At 42.5% G+C, this 9,620-nt stretch overlaps 1 long non-coding RNA gene across 1 annotated transcript; it reads left to right on the forward strand.

Annotated features, from left to right (window-relative positions):
• The first annotated feature begins 1,196 nt into the window (after positions 1-1,196).
• LOC132659223 (uncharacterized) lies at positions 1,197-8,292 on the forward strand. The gene is made up of 2 exons (XR_009599374.1): positions 1,197-6,001; positions 7,559-8,292. It is a non-coding gene; the product is annotated as an uncharacterized LOC132659223 (long non-coding RNA).
• The last annotated feature ends 1,328 nt before the right edge of the window (positions 8,293-9,620 follow it).

Genomic DNA, 9,620 nt, shown 5'->3' on the forward strand with positions numbered 1-9,620 from the left:
GCTGAGTGCCCTAGAATTGATGCTTTTGAACTGTGGTGCAGGATAAGACTCTTGAGAGTCCCGTGGACAGCAAGGAGATCAAACTAGTTAATCCTAAAGCAAATCATCCCTGAATATTCATTGGAAGGACTGATGCTGAAGCTGAAGCTCCAATACTTTGGCCACTTGATGCAAAGAGCCGACTCATTAGAAAAGACCCTGGTGCTGGGAAATATTGAATTCAGGAGGAAAAGGGGATGGCAGAGGATCAGATGGTTGAATTGCATCACTGACTCAATGGACATGAGTTTGAGCAAACTCTAGGAGGTGGCAAAGGACAAGGAAGCCTGGTATGCTGTAGTCCATGGGTTACAAGTTTTTCAAATAGGTATATATGGTGGCCAGGCAGAGGGACTAGAAAAGAGACTTGTTGCCTGTTCCTGATCACATATGTTATTTTTTGCTGAGAAGCTATTAATAAAAGAGTTAAATTTGCTAAAAGTACACTACACGATGTTAGTGACCCACACACAATGCTAAACAGATCTGCCTTAAAGAAAATTCAAAAGGAAATATTGTTGTTCAGTGTTGTCTGTAAACTCAGAATGTGGGTTTATATTTGCAGTATGATATAAATGAACAAGACTCTCCTCGACATGCAGTTTTTAACTAGTGAAAATTTTACTGTGACTATTTATAATTGGCAGTATTTCTTCCAGAAGAAGGTAGATTAAGAATGGCGTTTGTCCTTAAGTGCGTTAATAAAACCACGTTTTGAAATTAAGACAAAAAAGAATTGCAAGCAGGCACGATTCCTGCCTAGTGGGGTGTCACAAGCTGTGTGACCCTGGAAAAGCTACTTAACCTCTCTGAGTTTCAGATGGTTCAGCTCTAAGTTAAGGATAATAATTCCTACCTGGGAGGTTGTATGAGCCAGAGTTTGCAAAAGCATCAACAAGAGAACAGGGTATACAGCAGGCTCTGTTTGGATGGTCTCACAGGGATGTATTGTGGCCCAGACACTTGACCCAGCAAGTTCCATAGAGCAGAGAAGAACATGAATACATAACATTTAGCTCTTTGGCGTTTGGAAAGCACATTGCTTTTAAATCTGCCTGCTTGCAGGAGGTTTTCTAAAGGTCAGCTACATGTGGCTTATTAAGGAAGATGATTGAATCATCTGGCAGTTTGAGGAGAAAAAGACAGATGGATTTCAACAGCGTCCTTCCGCACGATTGACATTTTCTTTTACAAATCAAGATGGGATTGTGGAGTTGCTCATGTGGTTCTCCAGAGGAGACCGTGGTGGTGCTGGGCTGCGGCTCCGGTGGCTTGTTCCTTGTTTAGCCCAGTGCGTATCCTTGTTCCTGTCAGTCTCAGTTACTGAAGGATCCATCATGCCCGAGACTCACAAGGGGGCTTCATCTTCACTTCCTGAGGAGGAGTGGCAGGGGGCAGATAGCTTCATGAGGTGAGCAAATTGAATTGATTACCATCTGCAGACAGGGTGAACGCTTCGATCCTAATCATGCTGGCAGGACCACCAGGCTGTCTGATTCACTTAGGCAAGAGCCCGGAGAGAATGGGTAGGGTAAGAAGCCCATATGCTCACCTGGCAGTCTAGTGCCATCTCGACCGAGCAGATCTTCAGAACCATGGAGAGCATCTTTCCTACTAATGACCCCCCACCCCGCGCCCCCGCCCCGACAGATGTCATAACAAGACTCTGAAGACAAGAGACATGCCATGATCTATTTTCATGTACTCACATCTGTGGCTTTCTGATATCGACTGATGTGTTAATTGGTACATGTCTTCCTTTTTGTCCTCCTCTTTCTGCAGGTAACGAGCTCAGTGCATCATTGATTCAGGAGGGCTACATGGTGGGGTAGAAGGTAGTGGCCTGTTGGTTATTCTTTCTTTGGTTTCTCAAAAGCTGAATTGCTCAGGAGAACTGATATAGTTTGCTGAGGAGGTGGAAGGGAAGGAGAAGTGACTTTATTCTTATTTATTTATTATTATTATTTAGTTTATTTATTATTGGAGTATAATCGCTTTACAATGTTGTGTTAGTTTATGTTTTGTGACAAAGTGAATCAGCTATATGCATACATATATCTCCTCCCTCTTGAGCCTCCATCCCACCCCTCTAGGTCATCACAGAGTGCTGAGCTAAGCTCCCTGTGCCATACAGCAGCTTCCCACTAATTATATATTCACACAGAGTGGTGGATATATGTCAGTCCTACTCTCCCAATTTGTTCCACCCTCCCTTTCCCTTTCTGTGTGCACATATCCATTCTGTACACCTGCATCTCTACTCTTGCCCTGCAGATAGATTCATCTGTACCATTTTTCTAGATTCCATGCCTATGCAATAATATACATTTGTTTTTCTCTTTCTGACTTATTTCACTCTGTATGATAGACTCTAGGTCTGTCCACATCACTACAAGTGATCCAATTTTGTTCCTTTTTATGGCTGGGTAATATTCCACTGGGGAAATGATTTTAGAGAATTGTAGAGAAGCAAGAGAGATCATAAAACTCTCTCCACTTGCCCCTATCCCACCCTGCCCTCTACTAGACTGGGACATGATGGAGAGAGATCTCTTAGAAGCACTGAGATAATTTACTTATTGATCTTATTTTGTTCTGTGCATTTATAGATTTATCACTCCTGGGTGCCCACTTCTGAGTGTCCTCTTCATTCTTTCCATCCCCAAATCAGGGCCTTTGGGTCTTCTCAAGAGCTCAAATATTGTCTGGTTCCTGTTTCTGGCAGATGGTGGTTTTATGAAATATTGGAAGCTTTTCATATTGCAGAGAAAAAGTGCAAATTTTCCAGAATGACCATGGGGTCTGTATCATATAGCACTGAGCATCCTTGGAGAGATTAGAACTGCAGGCACACTTTTAAGATAGGATTTCACTATGCGGTGGAATGAAAAAACAAAAGTGTACAGTGTTTCCTATGGACTCCTGCATTTCAATGTTATTATACTTTTATTGAATTTTCAATAAAAGAATATGACACCCTTTCAAGTCATGTTCTTATAACCTACTGCTATGAAGTCAAATGGAGACAGATAGCAGATCTGTGTTCTCAGTACAGGTGGTGTTCAACTGATCTTTAGACTTACATTTTTCCTGTATTGAGCATATTTTAAATCCTCAGCATTCAAATCCTCGGTTTCTCATGGCTCAAGTCATGTCACTTGCATGTTGCCTTGCGTTCAACAGTTCAGCATTTTTGTCTGAGAACATTTTTGGACTTCGGTTTGTGCTATTGTTAGCCAGTAATAGTACTGTTTCCTTCATTCATTCCGCACAAACTTATTGAGTGCCTACTCACTGCCAGACACTGCATTAGGCTCAGAGGAATAAGACATATTGTCTTCCTTGTCAGTGATTTTGAAGTTGACCAGGCAAGATAAACTCAGCTGATGCTATCCTTATGATCCTTTTAAGCATTATGGCAGCATAAGGCAGAGGGTGATACAGTGGGCATCCAATCCAGGCTGTGGGGGGTGGGGGTGGGGCAGGGAAGGCTTCCATAGCAGAAGAGTAAGGGAGGGGCAAACAGGGCAAGTGGCAGCAGCATGTCCAGTGATAGGTACCCATCAACTTGATGTGCCTGTTTGACTCAGGAACAATCAGATTTCAAAATACAAACCAGGGGGATTCCCTGGTGGCTTGGTGGTAGAGTCCTTCTGCCAAGGCAGCAGACGCTGGTTAGATCTCTGCTCTGGGAAGATCTCATGGAGAAGGAAATGGCAACCCATTCTAGTATTCTTGCCTGGGAAATCCCATGGACAGAGGAGCTTGGCTGGCTATAGTCCACGGGGTCCCAAGAGTTAGACACGACTCAGCGACTAAACCACCACCACCATCCTGGTACTAACCTCACCCACATTTATAGTCTAGACTAAACCATGCTCATTTTACATGGAAAAAGTGAAAGTATATATATTTTTTAATTGCAGGTGTTTCCCCATTGGTCCTGTGATTAAGATTCCATGCTTCCACTGCAGGGGGCATGGGTTTTATCCCTGGTCAGGGAACTAGGATCCTGTATGCCTGCATAGTGTGGCCAGAAGCAAAAATGCAACAATTAATGTATTTACATCATGGTTATTTTGCCCTGTCTTCGTGGAAAATTGCAGTACTTGCCTCCAGGCCAGTGCCTCCAGGGGAATCCAGGTTTCAGAGTTTGTACCCTCTTCTGCCCCTTCCCCTGGGTGCCCTGTTAAGCTGCTGGAACTGTTAAGTTATTCTTGCCCCTTGCCTTTAGTCCTCCACAAGCCTGAAGTTGTCTTTGATTTTATGAGAAGATAGCTCTTTCTTGGAAAGTCCAGTTCTCCAAACTAAGAATCATGTCAATGGAGTCTTTTAAAAGCAATGGAGGTGACAGAAAGCTTAACAAGTTTACTGGATTTGGCAGTTAGGAAGCCATTGGTGACTTGGCATGAGCAGAGAAGCCAGACTGAGGTGGATTGAAGAGTGAATGAGAGCTATGGAAATGGAGAACCTGAGTGGGGTCTTCTCAGTGAGAACTTGGCTTGATAGAGGTGACTGGAAGCAGGTAGATGGTGAGTGCAGGGTCAAGCTGAGATGCAGAGAAAACTGGTAGAGACATTTCCCATGCTACCTACTGGAACTTTTCACCCTCTTAATCCTGGGAGTCACGGAAAAAAGATACTCATGTATTTCAATCCCCACCCAACACCGCGCCAATATCCCTTGTTTCCTAAACAGAAAAACTTTCATACCCTCTGCCTGTCATTGACATCCAGAAAGAGAATGCAGTTCATTTTTTTTTTCCTTTCAAATCATTAAGAACAACACTTTGGGAAAATTCTTGTCATTGCCAGCTTGCCGAAGAAACAGGCTGTTGTTCTGCAAATGGGGCCCATGTTATTACATGCATTTATTCTGTCTGCTCACCCAGATACTCCGGGATGCTTGTTTCCATAAAGCCTGCCTGTCATCTCTTATGGGACCTTCACACATCAGTGACACCGATTACCTCGCGTCACAGCCCATCAGTTGGCTTATCTCCAGAAGAATGTGAAATTGCCTAACAAGCCTGCAAATGTGAAGGGCTCCCATTTGGCTTAATCATACATGATGTTGGCCTGTCGCATCTGTCCTCATACTGAAGCTGCACCTCCCATTTCTTAGAAAATACAGTTTCCAGAGCCCTGGCTTGGTTCTCCTGATTGTGTGAGGTTTGAATCCCTAGTTCCCAATTCTGGGGTGAATTTCATTCTGGAAGTATCCTCTGTGCCTTTCTTCCCACTTTATAATTTTTCCACCAGCTCATTCCTTAAAATTGATCTTGACAATCAGGCAACATGGCAAAATTATTATTTTTTATTAGAATATAACTGTTTTACAATGTTGCATTGGTTTCTGCTGTACAACAACATGGATCAGCTATATGTATATGTATATTCTCTCCTTCTTGAACCTCCCTCCTACCACCCCCTCCCCATTCCAACAGTCGAGGTCATCACAGAGCGCCAAGCTGAGTTCCCTGTGCTATACAGTAGCTTCTTGCTAAGCTGTCTGCTTCGCACTTGGTAGTGTATATATGGCTGTGTTGCTCTCTCAGTTCATACCCTCCTTCTTTCCCTTACCGTGTCCACAAGTCCATTTTCTATGTCTGTGGCTCTTTTTCTGCCCTGACAATAAAATTCTTCAGTATCATTTTTCTAGATTCCATATATATATATGAGCTATGATATTTGTTTTTGTCTTTCTGAATTACTTCACTCTGTATGACAGGCTCTAGGTTTATCCACATCACTTCAACTGATTCAATTTCATTCCTATTTATGGCTGAGTAATATTCCATTGTATATATCTACCACAGAGAACTACCATATGACCCAGAAGTCCCACTCTTGGACATACCCTGAGAAGATAACAATTTAAAAAGGCACATGTACCCCGATGTTCACTGTGGCACTACTTACAATAGCCAGGACGTGGAAACAACCCAATTGTCCTTCAGCAGGTAAGTAGATAAAGAAAATGTGGCAAAATCATTTTCAGGCGTTTTAACTGTGTTTGGAGCCTTACTTGGGGCTAAGGCACACGTTCAAGTATATGCATCCAGCACATTTTGCCAGTTTGGCAGGATGTGTACTCCATTGTCTCCCTTGTACTCCCACCCTCCTTTGCAAAATTTTCCTACCCATATTTTTTTTTTTTTATTTTGAGACTATGGAATGTTTTATTAAGCAAAAACATACCTATGTTTTGAGTTTTTTCTTCTTTCTCTTAGGGATTGTTAAGGGTAATTGACAACATCATAGTGTATAGTAAATACTCACAGAATACTTGTGAAATCTGCCAGGGTCTTCTAATTGGACTGGCCAAAAAGTTTGTTCAGTTTTTCTAGAAGATGTTATGGAAAAACTTGAATGAACTTTTTGGCCAACTCAATATAATTCACTAGCTGTCAGCAGACATGATTGTGGTCAAAATTGTCCCCATCAGAAAAGGTGCATCTTTCACATTCTATGAAGTGAAAGGTACTGTGGTGGATGCAAAGATGAGTAAAGTGATGGTCTGTCAACAAGGCAGAGGGCCATGCACTATATCAGAGGTACATGAATTATATAAAGGATTGGGAACTGAGGACACAGTGTCATGAAGGAGGCCAACAATGTGATTATATTTTTAAAGAAGGAGACAAACGTGCTGAGGATAAGTCAGTGCTTTGTTCTGTGGTTCAGAGATTTTGGGAGCAGCTGCTTGTTTATAGATGTTGTGTTAATGACATTTAGAAATTTTCCAAATTCCTGATTCTCTGGAATTTGTGACCTTACTGGCTGGGGAAAGACTGATGCTCTGAGGAGGTAGTCAATTCTTAGAGGCAGTAAAAGGCTCACCCCTCAGGAGCGAGCATCCCTTTCATTTGCAAACTAATCCAGCACTTTCACTCTGAACAACCTCCTCTCTCTGGTTCTGAACTCTAGGAGGCAGGTTCCTCTGTCCTAATCAGCCAGAACCAGGTACCAGGCCTCAGGCACCTAGAGACCATCTCTATAACTCAGAGCCCACTGAGTACTCCAGTGAGCCAATCCTAAGCTGTTTCTCATGGAAAACACAATAAATGCTCTGGGCCATGCTTTCCACTCACCTCTTTGGGCTCTTGATCAAATCTGGTGTTTCCCCATGCAGCCCTGCCTGCCCTGTCCACTCTGGAAATGTAGTAGTAAAATAGAATCTCTACATTAAACTTCTTTCAATGCATTAGCCTTCCTGTGTTGTCATTCAGTCACCTTTATAAATGAAAGTCCTGCAGTTGCATTTTGAGACAGAAGTGGGTTCTCAGATGGAGCATGACCCGGTATGATGAAAAGATCTTGGGTCTTGGGCCATCTGCTTCTTAGAGCTTATGGGCAATGGGGCTGAGTCATTCCCTTTGTCATTAAATTATTTATGACAACATGATTTCTAGCAGTGGCGTAGTATTGTAACCTACATTTATATAATACATTTAATTAACCTAATATAAAATAATGTTGTTTTCATTTTTTCACTCTTACATATTTCTGTAATAAAGGGCTTCCCTGGTGGAGCACCAAAGAATTGATGCTTTTGAACTGTGGTGTTGGAGAAGACTCTTGAGAGTCCCTTGGCCTGCAAGGAGATCCAACCAGTCCATCCTAAAGGAGATCAGTCCTGGGTGTTTATTGAAAGGACTGATGTTGAAGCTGAAACTCCAATACTTTGGCCAACTCATGGGAAGAGCTGACTCATTGGAAAAGACCCTGATGCTGGGAGGGAATGGAGGCAGGAGGAGAAGGGGACGACCGAGGATGAGATGGCTGGATGGCATCACCAACTCGATGGACATGAATTTGAGTGAACTCCGGGAGTTGATGATGGACAGGGAGGCCTGGCCTGCTGTGATTCTTAGGGTTTCAAGGAGTCGGACACGATTGAGTGACTGAACTGAAACTGAACTGAACTGGTAGCTTAGATGTAAAGAATCAAACTGCAATGCAGGAGACCTAGGTTCAATCCTTGGGTTGGAAAGATCCCATGGAAAAGGAAATGGCAACCTACTCCAGTATTCTTGCCAGGAAAATTCCATGGACAGAGGAGCCTGGCAGGCTACTGTCCATGGGGTTACAAAGAGCTGGACGTGACTGAGCAACTAACATACAAGCATACTTTTAGATTAAATGTGAACATTCTTGTTTCTTTAAGAAAATGTAAAGATAAATGACCAAACTGTTAGAGACATTTTTGTGGAGATGGGATGAGTTGAAAAGAGATATATTCCCTGAAAAATTCTGAAGGCATGGTCTATTTTTGTTTCTGTGCCTTATTTTAAAATAAGATTTAAAATCATGGTTTCTTAGGTAAGATAAACAATTTTCACACTTCTCAACCCTCAACTCTCTCTGCCTATATATCAGGTTCATTGCCAGTGGACAGTTTTCAAACTCACACATGTTTTCATCTTCAGAGTTAAATCAAGTTATGCAGTACATGGCCACTTCCCACATGTTAATAAACAGAGACAGTAAAATTATTAGGCAGTGATTTCAACATTGTTTCCACAATTCAAGTGCTTCAGAGTGCCTGTTACTGCTCTTTGTCCTAACTGAGTAAGACACCATCCCAGACCTCACAGACTGGGCTGTTGGCTGCCGACATTGTTCAGTGGGCAGAGAAGAGATGACAACAGTGGCCAGAACCCTGGAAATGTGAAGAATGAAAATGAGGTCCGAAATGTGACATCAGATTTTTTTTTTATGAAAGTGGAGACATTAGAACTTCTTATATACAGGAACAAAGGTATTTTACCTATCCCCCTAGGCTTTGCACCAAGAAGAGTGATACACACCGCTGTTTCCTTTCGGAAGGGTCTGTCATGTTCAGACACCTCCAACCATGTTTTCTTGTACTCCTCAATGACAGAAAGTCTTTACTTTTTTATGGGTGGATTTGCTGATTAACAAATTCCATTTGTCACTCAGGCCCCAGTCTGAAGTTGTTCTGAGAGTTCTTCAAGACAGCTTTCCCTTGTAACTTATATGCTGTTGTATCTTTTTCAAAAAATTATTTTAAAATTTCTTTATTTGTGGCTATACTGGGTTTTCCTTGCTGCTGGAGGGCTTTCTCTAGTTGCAGAAGTAGGGGCTACTCTCCAGGTGTGGTGCATGGGATTCTTATTAAAGTGGCTTCTCTTATTGTAGAGCATGGCCTCTAGGGCATAAGGGCTTCATTAGGTGTGATGCACGGGTTTAGTTGCTCTGTGGCCTGTGGAATCCTCCCAAACCAGGGATCAAACCGGTGTCCCCTGCATTGGCACAGATTATTAACCACTGTATTACCAGAGAAGTCCCATAAATTGGTTTTAAAGACAGTTCTCAAAGACAAGTTTTCCAAAATCCCTTGAGCAATAGCAGAATGTCTGGCCTGGACCTTTGGACTCCCACAAGGATTCTCAGATGTAACATTTTTTGGACAGACATATGCACGTGTACATACAATGATATGGGCCAAGGGGTCAACAAAGTGGATTGAGTGTCTGCTAAGGAACTGCCTAACTCTTGGGGTCAGTCTTTCCTTCTATCAGTAATCTGATTAGTCAGAGAAAGTGTGGAAAGTGG

The sequence above is a fragment of the Ovis aries genome, chromosome 2 (genome assembly GCF_016772045.2).
Source record: "Ovis aries strain OAR_USU_Benz2616 breed Rambouillet chromosome 2, ARS-UI_Ramb_v3.0, whole genome shotgun sequence".
NCBI lineage: Eukaryota > Metazoa > Chordata > Mammalia > Artiodactyla > Bovidae > Ovis > Ovis aries.